Here is a 26,812-nt window from a genome sequence, read left to right on the forward strand (position 1 = left end):
CTCTCATAGAGTCTGAACCTTTGACTGGATATTTAGAATGGGATGCCACTAGCATATTGTAGGGGGGTAGCTGCAACCAACAGGTAGGATCACTGGGTATGTGCATACACTGGTAAATGTAAAAAAGAGTCCACCAACATTTCAGACCTATCAGATTGGAGTCTTGAGGGTTGTGATTTTCGGAGTTTCTCGGAAACTCTTGTTAATACTGTTTCTTGATTAACATTATCCCAACATTTTCTTTAATTTTGTTGTTAGTTATGTTTGTTGAACATCATCTCCCTACTCACCTAGTTTAATGGTAATGATGCCTGGACTTAACCAGAACTACCAACTAGTAAGTTTTTACCTTTCAATTATTTCCCTTGATTAGATCTGGCCAGAGCCATTGACTTAACCAGCATCTGCAACAAAGAAGGCCAATAGAAAGAGAGGGAATCCCTGTGTGAAGGGGAGTGTTTGTGAACAAAGGTCTCCCACACAGGGGCCCTCCATGGAAGGTAGTTAACCTTTGGAAATTTGATCTTTCTGTCTTCTTCTTGACTCAACAGTCAGTTGAGTTTCTTTTGGAGCTCTTTGTGGAGATAAGCCAATAAAAGACCATAAATCTTTTTTACTAGGTGAAGCATTTACCATTCTAATTAGCCTTACCATTCAAAGGCTTTCATATTCCAGAAACAAACACCAGGCATTCTGAGTGCTAGGGTTAAAGGGAATCTTAAATCAGGAGTGAGCACAGGTGGAGGTCATGAAGACTTAGGCTTTAGTTATTGCCTGTGTGCTGACAGTCATCAGGACTTTACTGAGATACCACAATGCCGAACACACTTACTGTCCTAGGTTTTATGAGTAAGAGATAAAATCCAAGCCCAGTAATGTGGGTTTGTAAAGAAATGATTGTAATATATTACTTCTCTCTGGGTTATACTAAAGTAGGTCTGCACAAAATGTTAATGACTTCCCCAAAGCAGAGTCGTGTATGTTTCGCAAAGTGACACATAGGCTGGGTCCTGAAGCATGGATAGGAGTCTACTCAGTAAAATGTCGAACGGAAGGCTATTTACATGCCACAAGGAAACATAAATTTTGAGGGAGGAGGACCAGCCTCTCAGGAATTTCCCAGAGGCGGTCATCTCTTACTCAGCCCCACCCCGGGAAGGTGGTGGCGAGTGTGAGTGTGAGTGCGAGTCCCCTCAGCTGGTTTCTAATCCTACAGGGGCGCGCTGATAGGGGAATGAGAGAGGACACGGAAGGGTGGCGGGGTGGATGGGGTGGGGGTGTGGAGAGCCCTGCTNTCGTTTGGCCTGTGGCTCCCTCCCCACGCCACGCCTCTCTGGGGCCCACAGACTTGGCCCTCAGAGCGAGCGCGCCGCGCGCCGGCGCAGCGTCTGGGCCGGTGGACGCCTGCGCACGAACGCCCTGGGCGCTCGAGCCGCGGGGTTATTAGAGGTGGAGCGCGGGGAGGGCGCGCGGCAGGAGGCGGCCGCTGTTACGGCGCGAGCGTGGTCACGTGGTCGCCGGTCACGGCCGCCGCCACCCCCCTCCCGCCCTGTTCTCTTTCTGGTCCGGTCGGGCCCGGCCGGTTCCACGAGCGCCCGGCAGAGACTGAGGGAGAGAGAGAGAGAAAGAGGAGGGGAGGAGGAGGAGGAGGAGGATTCAGGGAATAGGAGCTGGGGAGCCCTTCTGCGCCACAGGTAAAACAAGATGATGATGATCGTAAAAAAGCCCGAGCCCCCCCTGGGCGCCTCCGCCTCCCTCCAGTGCAGCCCCCACATTCAGTCGCTCCTGCCCCGGCCTCCCCCTCGGCTTCTTAGGACCAGTCCCGCCTTCCCCAGCGCCGCTGCTGCAGCTGCCGCCGCCTCCCGGGAGGGCCTGAGGGTGCTGCTGCTGCTGCTGTCGCCGCGAACGGGTAGTCGCACCGCCCCAGGTTGTGCGCCTCCCGGATGGGCATGGGGGCTGGGTGGCGGGAGGGAGGCTCCTCCGGCTCCAGGGCGGGCTCGGAGAGGAGTTGCTTCCCCCAGTCCGCCAGCCCGCCTTCCCTCCTTGGAGACGTTGGGGTCCAGGCTGCAAAGGCAACTGCGGCGAGAGGGTAGAGCCTGGTGGCTGGCCGGGGGCTCAACTTCCTACTTGGTAAATTTCCCTGTTCTTTTCAGCCGAGGCAGCACGCTTCCTTCATAGGCCGGAAGCAAAACGGGTCCGGGATCCCCAAACCTTGTAAAACGCAGCCTTTAGGCGAGCGAAACCTTTCTCCTCTTTTAGAAAAGAAACGTAACCTTGTTTTTAGTGCGACTTAAGTGTGTTCATCTGTAACAACCTGCAAGTTGAGGCCTTTAAGGGTATGAGAGAAACTTTGTGAAAGTGGATCCCTCCTGCTTTTCCTGCAAAAAAACCAACACAAATTTAAACAATTTTCGGTTCTACACATGACCTAGAGTCTGTTCGATACCAGCTGTTGAATAGTTTTTAGTTTCAGGAAAATGACATGAAATTCACATCCTTTAATTTTTTTTTTTTTTTGCCCCCTTGAATGATGATTTTCAGGAATGAGTTGTATCCGTCAACCCCGAATTGGACTAAATGTCAAAATAGGGTACAGGTTGCACATCTTTGGGCCCGATTGCGCGGAGACATCTAGAACCAGTCATTATTTGTACTCTTTGTACAACAAAATGTAGTACCAGTCAAACTGTATGTTAATGTGCTGTTGCACAAAATACGGACTTAAAGTAGAAAGTGTTAAGTGTAGGCATTGTTGAAAATCTTTACACTCAAGTTCATTTATATGCTGGTCATTTCTCTTAATGAGCTTTTCTGATTACATGTCTTTGGAATTTTCATACTCTGTCTCTAAATTCAAATGTAAACTTGAGTATTTAAAATTTTTTACAACTATCTGCAGTAGACAGAGCAGTGCTTCTCAAACTTTAATGTGCATAGGAATCCCTTGGGGCTCTGGTTTAAAAATGCAAATTCTGATTTAGTAGATCTGTGATGCATCTTGATATTCTGCATTTCTTATGAGCTCCTGGGTGCTGCTAGCCAAGGAACAATTCTTGAGTAGCAAGGATGTGGATAATGCGTGCTACGAAATAAAATGATGTGTCAGTAAAAAAGTTCCTTAATTCATTCTGAGTGTAGAGGTGGCTTGACAGAAGGGGCGGACGGCAAGATGAAATGAGAAAACTGGTCTTAGGGAGATCCTTTGTGAACAGTGAGCAGGCTGTGTTGGGATCCCAGGGAGGGGATAGCAGGAGTGTGACTTGCCCCAACCTAGAAGAGTGCAAGTACCAGGTGTGGATCCTGTGGTGTATATACATCACGTGGTCCGTGAATTTTTCCAATGAAGCCTGGCGCACTCAGCTACGGATAGTTAGATTTCATCAGTTTAGAGCCTTTGTGTCTCTGAATCCATTGCTGGGAAGAAGATTTCTTTTATTGCTATTAAGTGCGTGCTTTTTCTCTCAGATGCAGCCTTGGTTGAGCAATGCATTCCCGAGCCTTGGAAGCAGTCTTGTAAAGAATTTAGGGTCTCCACCTGTTGAGGTTATCCTTAATGGATTCAGATTTTTTTCCTAACCTAATTAAGAAAATATAAATTGACAAGTTGAAAAGTGTCATACTTAACCTCGTACTTTTATGTAAATAAAAATGGTTGTACTTAACCTTTTAAAACTTTTTTGAAGTGTAACCTTGACTACTTTTAGCACTGTAATTTTTATAGTCTTCATCCTAGTCCTTACTTTACCATTGGTTTTTCATGTTATTAAATAATACGTATGACAGTACTTTTGAAGCACTAGTGTCAGACACTGTTCTAAGCACTGTATGTGTTTTAACTCTTCTAAGTCTCTTAACCATTTTTAAGGAAGCCGAAGCAGAGAGTGGGTAAAAGTCATATGCTAACACAGACCTGGGACTCTGGCTTGTTGACTCTAGAGTCCACGCTTTAACAATCTTCTCTATGCAGCTTTAAAAATTTTTTTTAACGTTTATTTTTGAGAGACAGAGTGCGAGTTGGGGAGGGGCAGAGAGAGAGGGAGATGCAGGCTCCAGGCTCTGAGCTGTCAGCACAGGGCCTGATGCAGGGCTGGAACCCACGAATCCTGAGATCATGACCTGAGCTGAAGTCAGACGCTTAACTTCCTGAGCCACCCAGAGGCCCTTCTGCAGCTTTTTGGGAAGAAAATAAATTGATGATACTTTTGAAAATTCCCTTTCCCTAGTATTGAAAATTATGAGCTTTGCTTTCTTTCCATCTTAAAATCCATATTTGTCATTTTTTAAAAAAACTTCCCCCTGCTTTGCTTTCTTTCCATCTTAAAATCCATATTTGTCATTTTAAAAAAAACTCCCCCCCCCATTGTATCCCATTTTAAAACGAATACTTGCCTCAATGCTTAATCTTTTCTGAATAAGAAACTGAAGTATTGAAAAACTTTATTTTGTTTGCACCTGTTACCTGGACCAGTCTCTTTCAAGTCGGAAGTCACTGTTAAATGTGAAAGTAGTGTCTGCTTCCTTCTGACCCTGCTAGTTTTCAGTTCTGCATTTTTTGCCTATGCCTCTCTTCCATCTTTCACCACCTGCCGCCCTCTATGCATGCATAATAGATTCAGCTTATATTTGTTATTCTAACATTTAGGATTTTGGGGCGGATTGATGGGGTCACTGACTTTTTATTTGGCCAGTAAAGGGGGGGGGGCACCTGAGGGACTCAGTTGGTTAAGTGTCCGACTTCAGGTCAGGTCATAATCTCACAGTTTGTGGGTTTGAGGAGAGCATTGGGCTCTGGGCTGACCGTGCAGAGCCTGGAGCCTGCTATGAATTCTGTGTCTCCCTTTCTCTCCCCCTCTGCCACTCATGCTCTCTCAAAAGTAAATAAACATAACAAAATTTTTATTGGCCAGTAAGAATAACAATCTAAGCATGAGTCATTGTTACCATATTTTAATACTGAGAAAGTACTAAGCACAACCTCAGAATAAAGGATGATGTTTTAAGTTAAATAATTGGTTTTCATAAGAAAATTAATATGTCACCTGTCCCTCCTCCCCTTTTGTCTCAGACCATTGGAAGCTTTGTTCTGCATTAGCACCAGTGTGAGGAATGAGGCTTATATACCTGGTCTAATACATTTCTCTTAATGTGGAAAAATGATTAGAATGGCAGTAAAATTATAGTGTGTGTACTGGAACTTGAGAAATGAATTTTGTTGGGGGGCGGGTAGTGAGAAGGGAGAGCCTATGGGCTGATTGGAGTACCATTAATTTTTCATTAATTGGGATAATAGTTTGGAAAGGAAGTCCGTATAACAGCAAATCCGTTGTGAATGTTTTCTCCCAAAGTTCATCCTCTGTTGTGTTGTCTATTGTAATGTTATGCTGTTCAGTTACTTAGCCTCATAGTGCCTCACTTTTCTCATCTTTGAAGTGAGGATAGTAATAGTAAGTACTTCACATGGTTTTGAGGATTACATGAATAGATTTGTGTGTATATGTTTATATGTGTTAGTATAGCATATATGTATGTATACATATATAAAACTTAATGTCTGATCCATCATTAATGCTATCATTTGTTAGGTACTATGTTTTGTTATGGATAATCTGCAGGGTGGTTGATCATATCTACATAAAGAAGACTGACTGTATTTGAATGAAATTAATGGAAATTGTACATTAATTTGGTATAAAGCTGTGTGGGCCCCGAAAACAGAAGATGTACTTTTTGGATAAAAATACAAAATTGGGGGGAGCGTCTGGATGACTTAGTCTGTTAAGCATCCAACTTCAGCTCAGGTCATGATATCAGCCTGCTTCAGATCCTCTGTCTTCCTCTCTGTGCCCCTCCCCTGATCACGCTTTCTTGCTCTCTCTCACTCTAAAAAATAAGTAAACATAAGAAACAAAGACGGTAGAGTAATGCTCTTATCCCTTTGGAGAATTAAATATGAATAAATACAGTTTGGCCACTCAGGTTTTTCAAAACAAGGAAGAAAGGCTGTAGAAATAAAAGATGTCTTTGATGATTTAGGATTGGTTTACAATTTTCAAGTCTTGAACAAGGTAACCTTTTTTCTGAAGGCTTTTCTCACTATAACTTTTGCCTCCCTCAGTGGACTCCTTTGCTCCTTGAAATCCATCTGTCCTTTCATACTCCAGACCTGGTCCACAGCCCCTTATCTAAAACCCATGGTGACATATGTGTCTCGGAAGTTAAATTTTTGGGATTTAGAAAATAAGATGTATAGGCTCTATATCATGAAAACTCCTGTGGATAGGAACAGTCACCCCATATGTGTACATATTAATTTTCCCAGCAAAATTATACATGTTCACACTAGGTAGAATCAAAAGGAGGACAAAAAGCCTCCTGTTAGTTAGGCTATGTTTTGTTGACAGCCTAGAAAACAATTTTAGTTTTGGAGCTTTTTGGATTTTTGGAATTGGAGATAGGGCTTGAGATATCTTTCTTTCCTTTATTAGAAAAAGAACTGGAACATAGGACTTGTGTGTTAGCATTTTGCATCTTTAGCTCCTCTTCCAGGACCTGGCACACAGTAGATGCTCCTTAAATGTCCACTTGTTTGGATGAAAACATCTAAGTATAATATGGTTCATGGTTCGTTCAGTAATTGTTTTGTGCTACATGTGGTATCAGTGGCTGACTCCATGAGAATACTTCGTGATTGCAGACTTATTATTTTTCTCAACTCTAGTTGCCTAGAGAAGGTGATTATTGGATTACTTTTTTGAAACAATAGACAAGAGAGTTGATATAGGCATTATAGATGGTTGCAAATTTTTATACATTTGTGTTGATAAGAGTGCTTATGTTTACCTTTTTGTGGGTCATGAAGTCTATATTTAGAAGAATGGTTTACTTTTTAAAAATGGGCTTCGTTTTATATGATAATTTAGGACAGACTAGTTGTGGTATATCTGTCTAAAGAGTATGTTGCTGTGGATGAATATCTTAGGTCGAATAGTTAAAGTAGGATAGTTTAGCCACTGTTAGAAAAAATTTTCTATTACAAAAGGTAATGCCTATTATGAAAGTTTTATAAAAACAAGTGGTCAATAATCTGCACTACTGGGAATTTAAGTTCTCGTAGGAGTTCTATTGCGTTGTTTGAGGCTGAAAAACAAAAGTCGGATTTGTAATACAAGTAGTACTAGTTTTAGAAAACCAAGTTACAAGTAATGGTTAGCAGCAGTGTTTTATTCTTTACTGTTACAAAACATCTAAGATAAACGGTTGAACTAAAAGCAGTTTAGGTCTCTACTTCTAAATAATGGATCTTCAGAATAATTTGTGAGAGGTAAGCTCCCCACTTCTCATCACCTTGGGGGAGATGCACCTGCCTTGTGATGGAGTTGGCGTGATATAATCCTGCCAGAAGACTGAACAGAAGTTATAGATCCTGCCTGTATAGGTGTGCATTCTGTTTGCTGGTAATTCGTGGGGATCAGAATCAACCCCTTAGGTTTCCCAGAATAGGTACCTTAGGAGGTGTTCCTGGTAGCTACCTTGCAGGAATCCAAGAGGAATTACTAACATTACATCTTTTGCCACCCTGGAGTGAGATGGTGGATTGATTGCCCTGGATCCTTGGGGTTGGGAGAGAAGGTGTTGATAGGAGATGGCAGATGGTACCACTATTTCCATCTTTGTCTACTGCAATGATTAAACTAAACTTCTTTTTGTTTAGTTTGTTGACTTGTTGACTCAAGTCCAAGAGTCTTGAAGTAAGAATGCTCCTTTTGATAGGTAGATAGGTGTGAGGCTCGGGATAAATTGCCTCCCGTCTCCAACCTTCGTTACTCTTAATGGTTTGGGGGTTAATTTAAACCTGTGTGTGTGTGTGTGTGTGTGTGTGTGTGTGTGTGTGTGTATTGTAGATATATACGGATGAACATGTGTATGTGTTGATATACCTCTCTTTTTAAACTCTGGATTTATGCTATTCTGTTACTTGTGTTTTTCACTTAATATTTTCTGTTACTAATGATATTCTTCCGCAAAATTTTTAGTGGCCCCCCATACTGTTTCATTGTATGAATGTACTATTAGTAGTCTCCGTTCTTGTACACATAGATTCTTCTCCATCTTTATATGACAATCAGTACTATACTGAACATTATTGTAGCTGATATCTCTTTGTGCCTATACATTATAATTTTATCTAGGAAAAATTGTGAGTGGAATTCTTAATAGGTCAGAAGATCTGCCCATGTTTAGCAGTTTTGATACACCTGACCAAATGGCTTCTCTGAAAGATTGTACCACTTTACCCTTTCCTACAAAGCTGTTTGAGAAGCCCTGTACTTGCTGTTATTGGGTATTATCTGTATTTTAACAGCTTTATTTGGGTATACTTGACTTTATACATCCTCTGCCTTCTTATAGGCTTTAACATGTATGTAGTTAAATCTTGTTCTTCCTTTATGAATCTTCTAGGTGTTTGCTACCTTATGTGTACATAGCTATGGATTTATATTTTCAACTTTTTATAGTTCAATTTAAAATTTTGAATTTACGGTTATTCTAGAACATGTTTAGTTTTATAGTGTGAAGTAGAAGGTACTGGATTTTTAAGCTTTTGATTAGTTTTGTTAGTACTACTGAATGAAAGATTTATTCTTCATGATTATCAAAGCTTTATCATTTGGTCCTCTATTCAGTTCCAGTGTATCTGATTTTTTATTGGTGGGAATAAGATTTTCCGGTGAGTGAGTGAGTGAGTGTTTTCTGACTATTGCTGGTAAATAAGAGCTATTGACTTTGTGTGTGTATTTTGTAACCAGTCACTTTCTGAATCTTTCTATTATAACAGTTTTTCAGTTGATTCTCTTACGTTTTCCAAGTAGATAAGCATACTGTCAGAAGCCAGTCATTTTTGTGTTTTTAAAATTTTATTTTATTTTTCCGATGATAAATTTTCACTTATGGAAGCTGTGCTGGAATGATTTTATTAATTTCATCGACTTAAAAATGCTGTTTTGATGTGGTATTACTGTGAATTAATTTACCCAGCTCTCAGAAGGATTTCAAAATACTTGGAAAACCACTTTACCAGGTGATCTCTGTTATGAACCCAGTGTGTCCTCCCAAACTTTGTATGTTGAAATGCTGTACCTTTACTCTCCCATGTGGCAGTATTAGGTAGGGAGACTTTCTGGGAGGTAATTAGAGCATTAGATGAGGTGATGAGGGTGGATCCCTCATGAATGGGACTAGTGCCTTTTTAAGAGTCGAGAGAGTTTGTTTCCTCTCTCTGGCATGTGAGGCTACAGTTAGAAGTCAGCAGCCTGCAACCTGGAGGAGGGCCTTCAAACCAGAACTTGACCACGTTGGCTCCCTTATCTCAGAGTTCAGCCCCTAGAACTGTGAGAAATCAATTTCTGTGGTTTATAATCCAGCCAGTCTATGATACTTTGTTGTATATAGCAGCCAGAACTGATGATCTGTAAGGACTTCCTGGCTCAGAACTTTGATTCTACTTTTATGTCAAAACAATGTGGTAATATACATAATGCTCTGTTACTTTAAGTTAAAGTGCCTGCAGCTTCCTTTATAATTGTGGCTGTCTAGCTCCACTGCCCAAGCAATTATTCCGAAGTTTCACGTATTTAGCTCTTTAGGATAGCCTCAAGATTGTTTTCTATGTGATTTGGCAGACATTAAAAGGAAATACTGACAGATTACAGAGATCAAACTGTGCAACATAGGGTTTGCCTGTTTGCGGTATTAGGTATCATGATTTTCATTCTCTGGTCAGGTGGTATAATTTTGTACTTTTTATCATGAGTTTTCTTTTCAAGCTATGGTCCTGCTATAAAATTCTCCAAGCCAAATTATGTAATTGTCAAAACTGAGTGTCATGGAAGCCATTGGGAAGTGACAGATCAGAAGGCAGTGAAGATAGGATAGAATAGGAGAGGAAGGGATGGGGAAGTGCCTAGTAGGTCAGTCCTTTTTTCTCTGGCCCCTGATCTGTTCTCTGATTATCCTTTTGTACTTCATTGCCCTTCTAATGATTTTCTGGCTTCATATTTATTCTCTAGGTATACTTTTTCTCTCTTAGAGAATAGCTCTACTACCTCCTTTATACTTTGATTAGGAGTACAGATGCTTTTCCCCAGTCTTTGAAGTAGTCCTGAGCAGTATCCTCAATTACCTTCCTCCTTGTAACTAAAACTGCCTGCATAATGCCGTCTCCAGTGACCATCCTGCATCCTGCCTGGCAAAGGGTGTGACAAAACATTGATTAAACTTGGGTTTCTTCATAACATAAAACCACTGTTGTGGAAGCATTCACAAAATGAGAGCTACTTCATAAAGACAGATTGTCAGCGAATTGTAGAGTAATATCTGAGTGGCTGAGGAGACCGTGAGATTAATGTTACAGAGTGAGAAAAAGCTTCTGAAGAAAGGGTCTGTTATCTTAGATCTTCAACCCTGATTTCTTATCTGAGCTTTGGACCTGTGTGTCTGATTGCTTTCTTAGGATGACTCCACTTTTGGATATCCCACAGAGAACTCACATTTATAATGTCTGCAACTGAATTTACCATCCTCTTACAAAACCTATTCCCCCTCTCAAGTTTATTATCTCCGTGGATGACACCACCGTCTTTCTGGTTGTTGAAGCCAGAAACCTGGCAGACACACACACATTACTCCCTTTCCCCAAATCCACATGTAAAGGCATCTATCTCAGTGGATTCTAAGTCTTAAATCCATAGTCTCTTTATCCCCAGAACTTCTGCTCTGGTATATCATCTCTTAATCTTTAGATCATCATCTTTTGCCTTTGTTTCTGTAGGGTTTTCTGACTGGTGTCCCTGAAGCCAGGTGATCTTTATAAGCCTTAGTTGATTCTCTGACTCTGTAGCTTAAAACCTTTCAGTACTCTTCCATCACCTATTGCTTAGTCTTGTGGCTCCTTCTGTCTCCCCTAGGATTTTATTATAAACTACTGAAATCTTTGCGTTTTTGGAACTATTTATGATTTTGCTTGCCTCAAGCCTGGAGCAATCTGTCTTTCTCTTTTTAAAGCTCTCTTTTTAAGCTCCGTGTCCAGTGTGGGGCTTAACTCATGCCCCTGAGATCAAGGGTTGCATGCTCTACCAACTCAGCCAGCCAGGTACCCCAATCTTTCTATCTTTTGATTTTATTAACTCTTGTGAGGTCTTAGCTGAAATGCTACTGCTCTAGGGAGCTTCCTTATACCAATAAGGCTGTGTTGTGCCCTTCCTGTTTGGCCGGATACCCTGTACTACAACATAACATTTATTATGTATTATAATTGTCTTTTTATCTAACAATCTTTGTCCCACTTTTAACCACTCAGTGAATGCCAAGGCCATGTATGTCATCTTTACTCATACTCTTGAAGCTGTGACTATTAAAAGTAGGTGTCCCATACCAGGTACTGTTTTAAGTGCTCAGTATGTATCAGTAAACCAGAGACTGTTCCAGTTTTTAACTGCTGTGTGATAAACCACTCCAAAACTTAGTACCTTAAGATAACAGTAATGTTCATTTACTCATGATTTTATAATTTGTATAGGATTTGGTAGGGTTAGTTTAGCTCTGTTTCACTTGGTGTCAGCTCACTGGAGGTAAGAGTTTCCACTTCCGACATAGCTTACTCACATGGTTGGTAGTTGATGCTGGGAGCTAAACTGGGGCTGTTGACCAGAGCACCTGCATTAGGCTTTGCTGTGTGCCCTGGGTATGAGTGGTGGGTTCTGAGAGTGAATGTCCCAAGAACAGGCATTCTGAGAGGCAGGAAGTAGAAGCAGACAACTTGATAAACATTACTTTTGTTCTATTTTATTGGTTAAACAGTCAGCCCAGATTCAGTGGGAGGAGAATTAAACTCCATTTCCCGATAGAGAAAGTTATGAAGAATTTGTGACTGTGTTTCTTCTGATATAGAGATCTGAAAATTAAAATTACAAAGATTGTTGGATGAGCTAATTCCTATCTATACTTTTAATCTCCCAAGAATCATGATAGTACATCATTAATTAAAAGTCAAACTATACCATGAAGTGAAATTTTAAAAAGTAACTTTTATGTCCACTTTTTTTAATAGCTATATACTTTTTTGTTATACAGTTTCTGAATTTTTGTTTTAATTATGCATACAACTCTAATTTTAATCAGCTTTAAGTTCTTTTATTTTTATTTTCCGTAAGTCCTCATGCTTTGATGTTATTACTCTATATTACTAGAAATGAAGTTATTTGTGTGTGTTTAAGAAATAGGGTTGTTGTTTAAAGGAAATGCACAATTTAGATCTTGATTCTTCTTGCCAAACTGCCTAATAGGGTAAAAATTAACATTATTTTTCTAACTTTAGTGCATGGTATAAGTTACATTTGCCTATAACTTGTTATCAGAAGATATAAAGCATTGCTTTTGGTTAACCTATTGACAAACAATGACCACTTTTAGTCTTATTTTTTTAATGCCTTTTTAAGTCCTTTGTCCATTTTGGGTTTTTTGTTGATTTTCAAGAGCTCTTTGCTTACCGTTGATTTAACTCTTTGCCTGTTATATATATTGCAATTGTTCTCAATTTTGTTCTTAATTTTGCTTCTACATTTAAAAAATTCTTATGAAGACTTGTTAAATTTTTATGTAGTTACATATATTCTTTTACTATTTTTTTTTTTTTTTTTTGCAGGAATAAGATTGAACTCTGTTTCTTATTTGTCATCTTTTTACCACTTAAGCCAATCTTCCAATAGCTTCAAATATGGAATTTTTGTACATTATACATGTTGCTGGTGGGGCAAAAAACCAGTAAACTAATAAATTCTGTAGCAATTCCACAGATATCTGTTTAGGGAATTTCAGAATCTTTTCCATCTCTTAGTGGTCTTATAATAGAATTGATCTGTTTTGAGATTTGGCAAAATTCTGTCCTAGACAGTACCAGTGAATTGAGCTGAATAAAGACTAATTGTTCCTCCTGTCAGTGTTACTTACCCACAAAATGAAACTTTTAGTGGCTGAAATATAAAAATATGAAACCTATTAAAATTGAAAACCAGGTCAGCTACGTTATGGATAGAGTAATTCCCTGAGAAGAATTAGAAATGCTAGAACTTCTTTAAAGAGCTAACATGACAGTAAGAAATTACCCAAAATCTACATGAAAGCCAGAATTCAGAGAAGTAAGTAGAATATTAAAACTGCTTTTCCTCTGAGGATATTTTCCACTTTTTAGGGTGCTTTTACTTTAGTTTTGAGGGCCTTATAAGGCACATGGTATTAAAGTCCATATAGGCCCAGGGAGGGGAATCTAACAGGAAATTCCTTCCCTCTAAAACTGGATTCCAAAAGAGCTGTGATCCTAGAGTATGGTTAAACCAAGATGAAAACCTTGGTTTTCTCAACCTCTTGATCACAGGAGGCTGTAAGAATGTTTGCCTTGGACTTGAAAAAAATACCCATTCCTGAGAAGTAGTAAACATAATCCTTCTTGATTTGCAGCTCAGATTGAGTGTTGCTTGGTGGTCCAAAAGAACCTTAAATTGTGAATTTAATCGGCTTAACGATAACCCACAACCCTCTGACCAACTTAAATTGTGAATTTAAAGGTGGGTCTAGGTACCTGGCAGAAGCAAATGAAAGTCCTCTCAGGTAAATATATTTTTATCTTCAGTCCTAGGAAATTCCTACAAATACTTTCCCAAAGAACTAGCTCACAATAAAATATAGCCAAGCACACAAGGAAACCAGGTACCATGAGAAAGAAGCAGCAGAAACAACTGACAGAAATGAACCCTCAAAAACTAAAGATTTTGGAATTATCAGACAGATGACGAAACAACTATTTTGTTTGCAAAAGATGAAAAATATCTGCAGGAAACAGGAAATTTGGGTGATTTGAAAAAGACCTAAACAAAACTTACAGAAATAAAAAATACAGTAATTAAATGAAAAACTCAGTGGATACGGTTAGCAGCAGATTAGATACAACTAAAGAAAACCAATGAAATGGACCTAAGAGAGAATAAATTATATAGAAGGTAGCACAGAAAGATCAGGAAATGGGTAAAAAGAAAGATTACAACATATAGAGAACAGAATGAAAAGGTCTAACAGTATTTCATCAGTTTTCTAATTGTAGAAGGGAGAAATAATAGGAAGAGAAGCAGTGTTTGAAGAGAGAATGGCTGAGCATTTTTCAGGGTGGAGAAAAACCCCGCCAGTCCACGAATTTAAGAAGTTCTGAGAATTTTCAATACACATCTAGACACAGCATAGTAACATGGAGAACACTAGAAACAAAGGGAATCTCTTAAAAGTTGGCAGAGAACAAAAGACAGAGTACCTTTACTGTGGCTATAGCAGGTACACGGACAGCTGACCGCTCAGGAGCACAAACGGAAGGCAGAAAACAGTGGGAAAGTAGCTCAGTGTGCTGCTGGGAAAAAGTTGCCAGCACAGTATTCTGTCCCCATTGAAAATAACTTGCAAGAAGCAGGATGGAGTAATGATATCTTCAGACAGAATTGTGAAATATTCCCAGTGAAGAAAATGGATAAATATATTTTTCTGGTTGATTCTAGTATTTAGAATGAAGAATTCTAACATAACTAAGCAATTTTGAGCTTCACATAGTTGTTTTATTCTTAGAAAGTTGTGTTTACACTTAATAAACAAATACTGTTTGGCAATACTCTTTACCAATATATTACTCCAGCTTTTGGTTGTTTGCTCTATTCAGAATCTTTAGTGTTGTTGTAGGAAATATTTCATGGTAATTCATGCCTTTTAAGTCTTGCTGAATCAATGATGTAATTTTTAATGTTCATATTTGAAATATTGTAAGTCAAACCAAGAAGAGTTCGGAGAAAATTGTGCCATGGTATTCACAAAAATAATTCCTGGAAATAACTTTATTCTCATCTCTCAGTCCTAAATACAAATTTCCAGAGTCAAAAAAGAGTGGGAGACCTTTTTTTTTTTTTTTTTTCTTCTTAACCCATAAACTAGATTAGCATAAATGGGAGTCTGTGGTGCTGGGAAGAGAAGAGCAAACAGACCTTCTAGTTAGTTGTGAGGTGAATCTGGATTAGAGTCTGGCTCCACCATTTAGGAACTCAGTCTTGATGTGACTTAAACATTTGATACTTAGTTTTTGCATTTGCAAAATAGCGATAAGACTGCTTTGCAGGTGTATAGTGAGGAATAGTCATGTTTGTAAAAAGTGCTGTGTAGGGTCCTGTGGCTCTTACCAAGTTCCCAACTAATTGTTACTGGTGAGTAACACAGAAGAATGAATGGAATGGCAAGGAATTTGAAATTATTTACTGTACAGATGGTATAAAAGAGTTAATCGTACTTTTAATATTGAAGAGTCATGGACACTGATCATAATGATAAATATTTTTGAAGTCGAGAAATTATCAGAATGTGGCTTCACTTACTGATGTGGTGGTTAATTTAGCATCAGATCAGCCATGTATGCTGCCTACAGGTTAGGCAGCTTTATATTCTTCACGGCAGGTAACAGGGCAAGATGAAATCAGTGACTTTCTTTAGAAAGTAAAAAAAGTTTGTCAGCCACAACGCACACACATACACACACACACACACACACACACACACACACCACACTACATCTATATCATCTATGTGTGTGTGTGTATTTCCATCTCCTGAGGCTGGAGTTGATGACCATTCATTTATGGTAAACCTGAATATCTTAGAAATTTAGTCCACAAAATGTTTATAAAGTATGTGCTTAAAACTTTATACTATGCTTTTCAGAAGTTAAATAAATTCACTGGCCTCCAGTAATTTAGAGTAAGAGCCATCAGAGCGTTCTTATTGCTATTTGAATTGAGAATCTGACTTCTATAAAATATTTAGATCCAGATTTTCCATTTTCTTTTCTTTTTGTTGCTTATTTATTTAATGTTTTATTTATTTCTGAGAGAGAGACAGTGTGAGCAAGGGAGGGTCAGAGAGAGAGGGAGATACAGAATATGAAGCAGGCTCCAGGCTCTGAGATGGCTGTCCGCATAGAGCCTGACACAGGGCTCGAATCCACGAACCGGGAGATCATGACCTGAGCAGAAGTCGGACACTTAACCGAGCCAACCAGGTGCCCCTCTTTTTGTTGTTTATAGTCAAGATGTGAAATAGCATCTTCTATGATGTAGAACTACTTGTACACCTTGCAAATTATTTTTGGTTTTTTTCTTTATTCAACATTTGGACATTTGCCCTCATTGAGTAGTGATAACTATGTAGAGTATGTTAGCTGATTGCATTTTTAAACCATACTTCTTATCATAGCAGACTTTAAAAATCACATAATGAAGACAATTCAGGAGTTTTTATTCTTGGAACTTGACATTTTTAGTACATTGGTTACAGTAATGTTATATTTGTAGCTTTTGAGTTTATTCAAGTTATAGAGACCATGACTAAAACCAAATCAAGGATTTCTTGTCTTTCAAGAAGTTTTAGGATTGCCACTTTGAAAATGATTTGGATAAAGGTACTGACACAACTTTATCTAAACAGACATGCACAAATGCTTCCTATTAAACATCTAAGCGTTTTAATTTTCTTAGTCTTGTGTTAGACACACATGATACAGAAATTGAGCAATGGCAGATTTTTGTGCTGTTAGATCATGTGATAATGGTATTCGTTTAGTGCTGCTTTTGATCTTGGAGGTAATCTCCTATAATCCCAAACTTTAAAGCACTTTAAGATTATACTTTCCAAGCTGATATATTTTGCATTAGTAAAAGTCCATAGGATTAGAAAAGACACTATGAAACTCATGTAGACATTTTTTTTCTTGTTTATATTTGACTTTGTGCTTCATATTTTGAGCTTTGTTTGTTTATATTCCACAGGCTGATAATTTTTTTTTAACTAGTGGTTGTAGTGAATGAAAAATTATGGGTTAAATTTGAATGAGCCCCCATTTTGTCTTTCATCTCTTCCAATCTTTTATATTTTGAAAATGAGTGTTATTTCATGATATCAAACTCCTCTGTGAATCAAAGTCATTCCTCATAAGGATAGAAATTACTACTATAGTTTTTAAGCTAAGGAGTTATTCATCTATCATTTCAAGTGTTGTAGTTTGACTGTTTTTGCAGAACCAAAAAGGTTTTTAGGTACAATCCTATCTTCACGTTTTACAACACTGTTAAGAACACTGAGGTTAAAGAAAAGTTACCTAGGTTTTTAAGTTCACCTAGTCGTCCATTAAAAAAAATACTAGACAAATAGGCTTTTCTAGTTAGTAATGATTGTTTATATAAAATAAACGATATCAGATTACACTAGGTTACTTTTGTGCTGTTTTGCTGAGAAAACATTCCATTTATGAGATACTAAGTAGTATTTTGTGTTTTTAGTGGAGAACCGTAGTCTCTGTAAAATTCCTCAGAAATCTTTCATTTGAAACATTGTGGTATTTTTAGTGTTGAATCATAATTATCTTTTATTAAACAATTACACATGAAATTATTCAGAAATCATTGCAGTATTGAGAGGGTCAATGAGAAGTTTGGTGAAAACAAGTATTTTTTATAATTAAGTTGATTATATTTATAAAATCTCAATGTTTAGTGATACCAAGGAATTCTTGTTAATATTGTTAGCTGTGATAATGACATTGTGGTTTGTAAGAAGAATCTGTAGTTTTTTATTTTCTAAGTAACTAGGGGTAAAAAGACAGGAGGTTTTGGGGAGGTAGGTAAGTAGCAAAATTAGATAATTTGTTGAGTCTGGGTAATGTGTCTATAGGCATTCATATTTTATTTTCTCTTCCTTTGTTTATGTTTATAAAATCTTATAAGAATTAACTAGAGTTTACCGGGGGCTGAGGGAGGGGAAATAGGGAAATACTATCAGTTAGTTGGGACAGAGCTTCTTTTTGGGCTAATGCAAAAGTTCTAGAAATAGATAGTGGTGATAGTGGTACCATTGTGAATGTACTTAATGCTACTGAGTTGTACAATTAAAAATGTTAAAAATGGTAAATTTTATGTTTTTACCATAATGATGAAATACAAATATGTTATATTTTACTTTTAGAGAAAACTTTTGGAGGTATGTAGTACCTTTTACCCTTATTTTTCTTTTCTAATTAATTTTTTCCTCCTTTAGTTTGGAAAGAAAGAGGAAGGAAAAATACTCCTGTCACGTCAGCACTTTCTTAATGGGTTTAGGTTCTAGAGTGGTGTTCTAATAGCATGTTAGTGATTTGTGAGGTCATTTTAGTGGGTTGCTTCTGTGATGAAGGTAAATTAGAAACTATCAGTTTCATTGTGTACAGTGAGTGTAAACATGGTTATCATTAAATTTTTCGTTCAGTTGTATAACATGTATATGTGTACTGAGTTGTGATGTAAACTAAATTCTCTCAGTGGAGCAGGTGTATTTAAAAAGGAATATCAATATAGAGGATATTGGTGACTGCATAGTAGCTAGAAAGCAAATGTTGAAGTTTGCACAAAGGGGCTAGGAGAGTAACTCCGATTTCCCCAAGCTTTTAGACTCTAGTTAATCAAATAGGACAAATAATTAATCGAGAAGGTCTGACAAGGTTATTCTATCTACATATGATAAACAATATACAAAATGAGGGAAGTAGGTTGGATGGTGACTTTGAGAGGTTGATTTCATTTTTGAGCTTCTGTATCAATGAGAAAATAATTGGTAATTATGAACTGTTTTAGGTAGTTTTTTAAAATCTGTTTATTTGCAGATCTTGACACATAGTTGATGCTAAGTAAAGCTCTCTATTTATACAAGTATTGCTTATGTTAAAAATGTGGAGAGTTTGATATTATTAAATACAAGTTAAAATACTAGCTAGAGATTGTCATGGCACTTTGGCCCCTCCCTCCCCTTTTTAAGTAATTTCTCTGGTTCATTATTTTTTTTTAATTAAAAAATTTTTAATTTTTAGAGAACAGGGAGGGTTTGGAGGGGGAGTGAGGGGGGGGAGAGAGAGAGAGAGAGAGAGAGAGAACATGCTCAGTGCAGAGCCTGATGTGGGGCTCAATCCCAGGGAGCTACAATCGTGACCTGAGCCAAAATCAGAAGTTGGTGCTCACTGAGACACTCAGGTGCCCCACTCTGGTTCATTTTTAGCTTGAAATCACCCACAGGGCATACGGTTATAGAGAAGGCAAAGGAGAGTCAGACTCGAGAGCCAGGTAAGACTGAACTCCCATTTTACTTCTACGAATTGCTGGTTAAGTTGCTTGGAAAAGTTATGTAACCTTTTTGGGTTTCCATTTCCTCACTGTGACATTGCCTTGTAGGGTTTTAAGTAAAATGAGGCGATTTATATAAAATGCCTAGTAGTGTGTGTTTGCTCAGGACATGCTTATTGTTGTTAACATCAGGTCCCTCTCTCATTCTTCCAAAGCCTGTACTCTTAAATTGAATTTTTGCTTTATTTTGGAGATTATTGTCTAATATTTTTATGATCCAGAACAAACTATTTCAATGATTAAAAAATATTTTTATTCACAAAATCCAGTAGACGTTCTCTGTGTTCTAAAAGTGTTTCATTTCCTGAAATATTTTATAGATGGTGAATGATTACTGAATTATTTTATTAGACTAGTTCTATTTAGAGAATTTCATGTAATAACTACATGAAAGGGGAATTGAGAAGTCCTGTAATAATCAGTTGTTAATGTTGAACTGTTTACATTTTATGCTCTTATTATTTATATTAAAGCAGTTCTTTTCACCATAACATGTTATGATCTTTTAAGAAATTTGTGAGAGAAGATTAATGGTTAAAGGTATGTCTTTTAACTGATTATTTGGGTTTGTCTTGAAAAAGGACTGAATTTTGTGGATTTGGATAAGTCACTGACAGGAGGTCTTTAACATTTTTCCCCCCTCCGAACAGATGTCTTGGCCTGCAATGACTCCAACTCCTATAATCCTTCCAATTTTCTCCTCTACCAAATAAGTTTTTAAAAAGTGACATTTTTATTATAAGTGATTGACTTAATTCAGGCAAACATTGCAGCTGAGGAAAGACTTCATTCCTGTGAGAAGCACTTAGGTATGAATAAAATGTTAGATTCTTAATTTTCACTTTAAGAATTTAATGCATGGTTTCTTCCTGCTCCTGCCCCCTGCCCCCCCCCCNCTTCAAGATTAAAAGTTTTTATGTTCTAGTATGCTGAGGTATATTACAATTTTTGATATGCTTTATTATAAATGACTTTTAAAAACAAGATTCATCCAGAAAATAGTGACCACAGTAGGTCTTTCGTTAGAGGAGAGTTAATTCAGGAACTGGTTGTTGAGAAACTGAGACAGACCAGAGATTAATAATATCCAAAGCCTCTCTGAGGCTGTTACGGCTTAGGGGAAGATGAGAAAAGCTGGTGTTGTCAGAGTTCAGAAGCCAGAGCCCTGTAGTGGAGCTAGAGACATAGCTGGGGTTCCATGAAGGGCTGGGACATCAGGATTTGGGAAGAGACCAAGCTTCTGCCAAGGATGTGTCCGAGTGGGAAGAATGGAGGAGAAATACCCTTGGCTTCTTTCTTTTTTGCCTTCTATCAGTCATTAGCCACTCTCACTGGCCAAATCTCCTGGAAATCAGAGGGCAATGTTGCTTGGAAAATGGAGTTTCCTTTGATCAGAGCAGTACAGGGTAAGCTTGGAGAATAGATCTGAAAACATGTAGTTATGTTGCTAGTGTATGGTCTTCATCAAGACACCTGTGCTCTTGTGTAGTAGTATTAGCTGTTAAGAAGACCTAGCTAAAAAAAACAAATCAAAAACCCCAACAAACAGAAAAACCTAACCAAAAAACCCCTCACTTCCCTCTCTCCCTCCTTTCTGTCTTCCTGCCTTTTTTGTTTCTTTCTTCCTACAGTGGGAAGAAATAATTCCTTGAAAAACAATATTATGGTCAGTATTTCAGTTTAGTAAAGACATTTACTGAGTGGCACTATTTAGATAAATGATCTACAAAGTGTAAACCACTTGTTTCTTGGTTTTGTGGTACTCCTAGTCTACTGGAAGAAACTTTTTAAGAGAATACTCTTACTTTTTAAATTTCAGTAGGATGTGTGATAAGTTAGAGATTGGAAATACGTTTTTTGTAGGAACTCAAAGGAGGAGTGGTTAACCTAGGCTTGTAGTTTGTGGAATGCTCTCAGGAGTTGGGAAAACGAGCCTTTAAAGGATTGGTCAGAACTGGTAAAGGGAAGTGGAAAGGCAGCTGCTGGAAGGAGGAGAAGCTTGAGCAAAGGCTCAAAAGCTTGTAAGAGCTCAAAGCATGTGCAAGAAATTTCAGTCACTGTTGTAAGAGCTTCAGCTTTGGCTCAAAAAATGGTCCTCGGGAGAGGCCAGGTTATTTTTTTTTTCTCAAGCAGATAGGGAACCGTTGGAGGGGCCGCGAAGTGGCCTGATTAGCTTTTTTGTAGCTATACTTTTCCCTAAGTTAAAAAGATGGGTTCAGGAGGGTGTGATCTAGAGGTAGGAGACCTGAAAAGAGGAATATTCTGCTGGTCCAGGCAATAAAGGAGTGTTGGACATAAAACTCTCAAAGATGGCCTTATGCCTTAGTCATTCACTTCATCTTAAGTGCCTGTGCTCTACTTTGATATACCCTTCTTTTATGTTTGAAAATTCAAAGTAAACCAACTTTCAAAATAAAGTAATGGATGAGGTGTTTTCAAATTATGCATGCCTCTTTGGATACTCTGTTATTTGTTCTTCTTGAGACTCCTAGGAATAAGTCACAGACTGTTCTCTGGAAGCAGGCATAGGATACACTCCCTAATCATGCACTCGCTGGTGTGCTCTGGAGTGCTGGAGGAGTGCTTTGTTCTCTTAGAGCCAGGTGAGTGTTCTGTTACTGAAGTGTCACAGGATGCAGTGATTTCCTGTAGAAACTTCCTTGAGAAAAATTTCCTGTATTCCTTAATGTAGTTTCTAATATTGAAGAGTGACAGATTTGCAGTGTGACATTTAATTTTAGTAAATGTATCTTTTAAAATACCAAAATCCTGCATTTGAATAAGATCCACTTTACACATTGATTTTAATGTATATTCTGTAATTTATTCTGATAATGAATGTGAGATAGATGTTATTAGTGCTATTTTCTTTTTTTACACACACTCTGGTCTGGGTTGTCTTTCTCAAACTCTAATCGGATTGCTACTGTATCCTAGATGAGCAAGGCAGAACTTTTGTCATCACGAAGCCTATACTCTAAAGTGGTCAACAGACGTTAATTCATAATACAAGGGCCGAGATAGAAGTAGAAATCCAGACATTGTACTGAGGAAATTAAGAGGAAGAAGATATTTATTGTATTTTTCTGTCTAAGGCCTATATTTTGCCCACATTTTAACATTTCTAGCATTGGCAGATGTCTTACAATTTGATGGCATCCTAAACTTAAGGAAGAGTATATTTTGAGAGAATAATAAAGGCATTTATGTTTTGGAGGATGAGGGATTTAGTTAAAGTTCTAAGAAAAAACACCTAGGCAAGAAATCCATGATATGCCAAAGTAATGGTGCCTTTTTTTTTTTTTTTTTTTTTTTTTAAGTGCTCAAGAATGACATAAGAAGTGACATTAGGTAGGTGGGTTGAATCCACTTTATAAAAGGTTTTGTAGATCAAGCTGTGGAGAAGGGGAATTTTATTCTGTAGTGAGTGGGAAGCTGTTGAAGGGTTTTAGAAGGGGAAGGTATGGTACATATTACATCGTGAGTTTCTTGACCTGTACTTGAGAATATATTGCTATATGGAGAGAATAGGAATTGAGGGAAAGGAAATTCTGCTGTTTTGAAAAAATGGCTTTGTTGAAAGCGAAGGTGTTACAGAGATAGAACTGACAGAAATCGGTGACTGAAGGTGGGGGGTAGAGTAAGTGGTAGTGAGGGAGAGATACCAGATAACTAGTATGAGAGAAAAGGACCTGTTAGCTGAAACTGTGTATTGAATTCTGAAAATGAATTTGAACTTTGTGACTGATATATCTCCTCTTGACATGAATTCATCAGGAAGTGGGGGTATTTAGGTCTTAGTTCAGGAGAAAGGTCAGGGCTGATGGCAAAGACTTAAGAGATATTAGCTAGATAGTGTTATAAATGAATAGATTTTAGAGATCCATGAAGAGAGGAAAGGGAGAATATTAATGAAAGATAATTATATATATATATATTTTTTGAATACTTTTATTTGAGATATACTACACATGCCAAACACTTATTTAAAAGCGTACAACTCCGTGGCTTTGAGATTTCACAGAGTTGTTCAGCCATCACTACAATCTGTTTATTAAAAACATTTATTTGTTTTGGGAGAGAGGGAAAGAGAGAATGCCAAGCAGGCTCTGTGCTGTTAGGGCAGAGCCTGATGCAGGACTTGATTCCATGAACTGTTAGATCATGACTTGAACAGAAATTAAGAGCTGGATGCTAACCAATTGAAATAACTGAGCACCCCCCTACAAGCAGTTTTAATCAGCTGGTTATTTTTTATTTTAGTGTATGCAAGTAGGGGGAAAGGGTAGGGGGAAGAGAAAGAGGGGGAGAGAGAAAGAATCTTAAGTAGGCAGCACATTCAGCATGCAGCCCGACATAGGGTTTGATCCCACGACCCTGGGATCATGACCTGAGCTGAAATCAAGAGTTGGATGCTCAGCTGACTGAACTATCAAGGTGCCAGTTTTTAGAACATTTCATCATCCCTAAATAAATTCTGTGTTGCTTACCATAGGCTTTGCCATTTCTGCAACAAGGGCTATTGGAATTTTGATAGAGATTGCATCGAATCTGTAGATCACTTTGAATAGTATTTGTATCTTAATATAAAGTTTTCCTACCCATGAATGTAGCATAGCTTAACATTTATTTGGTCAACTTTAATTTCTTTTAGCAGTCTTTTGTAAATTTCAGTGTTTAAGTCTTTCCTTAGCTAAATTTATTTCTGGGTATTTTATTCTTTTTGATGCTTTTGTAAATAGAATAACTTTTTACAGTTTCTTTTTGGATCATTCATTGCAGATAGAAATACAACTGATTTTTTGTATGTTGATTTTATAATCTGCAACTTTGCAGAAATTGTTTATTTGGTCTAGTGGCTTTCTTATGGATTCTTTGGAATTTTGTTATATAAACATAGGATCATTTCATTTGTGAATAGAGACAGTTTTACTTCTTCCCGATCTGAGTGCCTTTTATTTTTCACATTTTCTTGAACATTTTCTTGTCTCCTTGCTCTGGCTAGAACTTTACGTGCATTGTTGAATTGCAGTAGTAAAAATGGACATCCTAGTCTTTTTCCTGATCTTAAGGAGAAAGTTCAGTCTTTACCATGAATATGCTGTTAGCTGTGGATTTTTCTTAAGTGCCCTTTATCCTCTTGAGGCAGTGTCCTTAATTCCTCATTTTTCTAAGTGTTTTTATAACGAAAGGGTGGGTTGGATATTGTTAAATGCATTTTCTGCATCATTTGATACAATCATGTGCTTCCCCCCCTTTATTTTATTAAGGTGTATCACATTGACTAATTTTTGTTATGCTGAGTCATCCTTGAATTCTTGGGATAAATTCCACTTGGTCATGATGTACAGTCCTTTTAATATGCTGCTGGATTTGGCTTGCTAGAACTTTGGACATTTCTGAATATAGTCGAAGGATATTGGTCTGTAGTTACCTTTTTATGTGAAGCCTTTGTCCTTGGTGTTAGAGTAATACTGGCTTCATAGAATGAACTGGGAAGTGTTCCTTTCTCATTAATTTTTTTCAAGACTTTGAAAAGAATTGGTGTTAATTCTTTAAATGTTCAGTATAATTCAGTAGTGAAGCCATCTGGTCCGGGACTTCTCTTTATTGGGAGGTTTTTGATTACCGATTCAATCTCTAGTAGTTTAGGTCATTGAGATTTTTCTATTTCTTCTTGAGTCAGTTTATGTAATTTGTGTATTTCTAGCAATTTGTCCATTCCTCTGGGTTATCTAATTCTATAAATTTGTTCACATTATTTTCTTATGATCCTTTTTATTTCTCTAAGGTTTATAGTAATGTTTCTATTTTCACCTGTGATTTTAGTTATTTGTGACTTTTTGTTCTTCTAGCCAGGGTTTGTCAGTTTTATTGATCTCAAAGAAGAGCTCTTGGTTTTGTTGATTATATGGTTTTCTTTATTTTGTCTCCTCCTCTTCTTTTTCTTCTTCTTCTTCTTCTTCTTCTTCTTCTTCTTTCCTTCTTTTGATAGCTTTGGGTTTAGTTTTCTCTCCTTTTTCTCAGTCCTCAAGGTGTAAAGTTAGATTATTGATTTGAGATCTTTTTAATGTAGACAATTACAGTTCTAAATACCCATGAGCACAACTTCACTGTATCCTATTAGTTTTTATATTTTGTGAGTTTCTGTTCATCTCTAATTTCTGATTTTTTTTATGATTTCTTTTATCAACTGGGTGTTTAGGATGCATTCATTTCTACATATTTATGAAATTTTCTTTAATTGATGACTAGTTTTATTCCATTGTCAGAAAAGATGCCTTGTACAATTTCAGTCTTTTTAAATTACTGAGACTTGTTTTGTTGTGTAACATATAGTCTTTTCTGGAGAATGTTTCATATGCACGTAGAATGAATATATTGTTATTCTGTAGAGTGTTCAGTATGTGCCTACTAGGTCTAATTAGTTTATAGTGTTCTTTTTTTCTTATTGATCTTCTTGCTAGATGTTATGTCCATTATGGAAAGTAGGGGATTGAAATCTTGAACTATTATTGTAGAACTGTTTATTCTTCTGTTGGATGTTTTTTGTTTATATTTAAAATAATTATTGATAAAGAACTTGGCTCTGCCATTTTGTTAGGTGTTTTTCCTGAATGTCTTACTTCATTTTTGCTCCTCCGTTTCTGTCTTTTTTGTGTGTGTGCTTACTTGATTTTTGTAGTGAATTGTTTTTCCTCATTTCCTTTTGTATATATTTTTATTTATTTATTTTTTATTTATTTTTTTAAATTTATTTCTAGGAGAGAGAGAGAGAGACAGACAGACAGACAGCATGAGCAGGGGAGGGTCAGAGAGAGAGGGAGATACAGACTCTGAAATAGGCTCCAGGATCTGAGCTGGCAGTCAGCACAGAGCCCGACATGGGGCTCGAACCCACGAACCATGAGATCATGACCTAAGCGAAAGTCGGACGCTTAACCGACTAAGCCACCCAGGCGCCCCTTTTTGTATATATTTTTAGATATTTTTTTGTGGTTCTCATGAGGATGACTTCTGACATTCTAAATTTACAACAGTCTAGGTCAAATTGATACCAGCTTAACTGTAATAGCATACAAATCCCTGTGCCTATAATACCTCTGTTCTCTTGCATTTTATGTTGTTTTTGTTACAGGTTACATCTTTATACATCATATAACATATTTATAATTTTTAAAATGTATTTAAAATCTTGTAGGGAATAAAAAATGAGGCTACAAGTAAGAAGTATAATAGTGAGCTTTATATTTGTGTGTTTACCTTCCTTTGAGATCTTTATTCATATGACTTTGAGTACTTTCTAGTGCTTTTCATTTAGACTAAACAACTCCCTTTAGCATTGTTTGTAGGACCAGTCTTCTTTTGCTTGCTGAAATTGCTCTGGAGTCACTCTAGTGAAATTTTTTTTTTTTTTTAATGGTAGTTCTTGTGCTTTTCAGTTTCAGAATTTGTTTGCTTCCTTTTTGTAATTGCTGTTTCTTTATTGATACTCTTAATCTTGTTTATACATGGTTTTTTTGAATGGTCTT

General features: G+C 37.5%; 1 protein-coding gene across 1 annotated transcript in view; it reads left to right on the plus strand.

Moving 5' to 3' along the window:
• The first annotated feature begins 1,528 nt into the window (after positions 1–1,528).
• Positions 1,529–26,812, plus strand: part of TBC1D5 (TBC1 domain family member 5) — a 536,447-nt gene continuing 511,163 nt past the window's right edge. Inside the window, exon 1 of the mRNA XM_077750881.1 lies at positions 1,529–1,694. The gene's annotated coding sequence lies outside the window, so the exon portion shown is untranslated. The remainder of the gene's footprint in view (positions 1,695–26,812) is intronic.

Source organism: Crocuta crocuta, unplaced genomic scaffold (assembly GCF_008692635.1).
Source record: "Crocuta crocuta isolate KB4526 unplaced genomic scaffold, BGI_CrCroc_1.0 scaffold279, whole genome shotgun sequence".
Classification (NCBI taxonomy): Eukaryota; Metazoa; Chordata; class Mammalia; order Carnivora; family Hyaenidae; genus Crocuta; species Crocuta crocuta.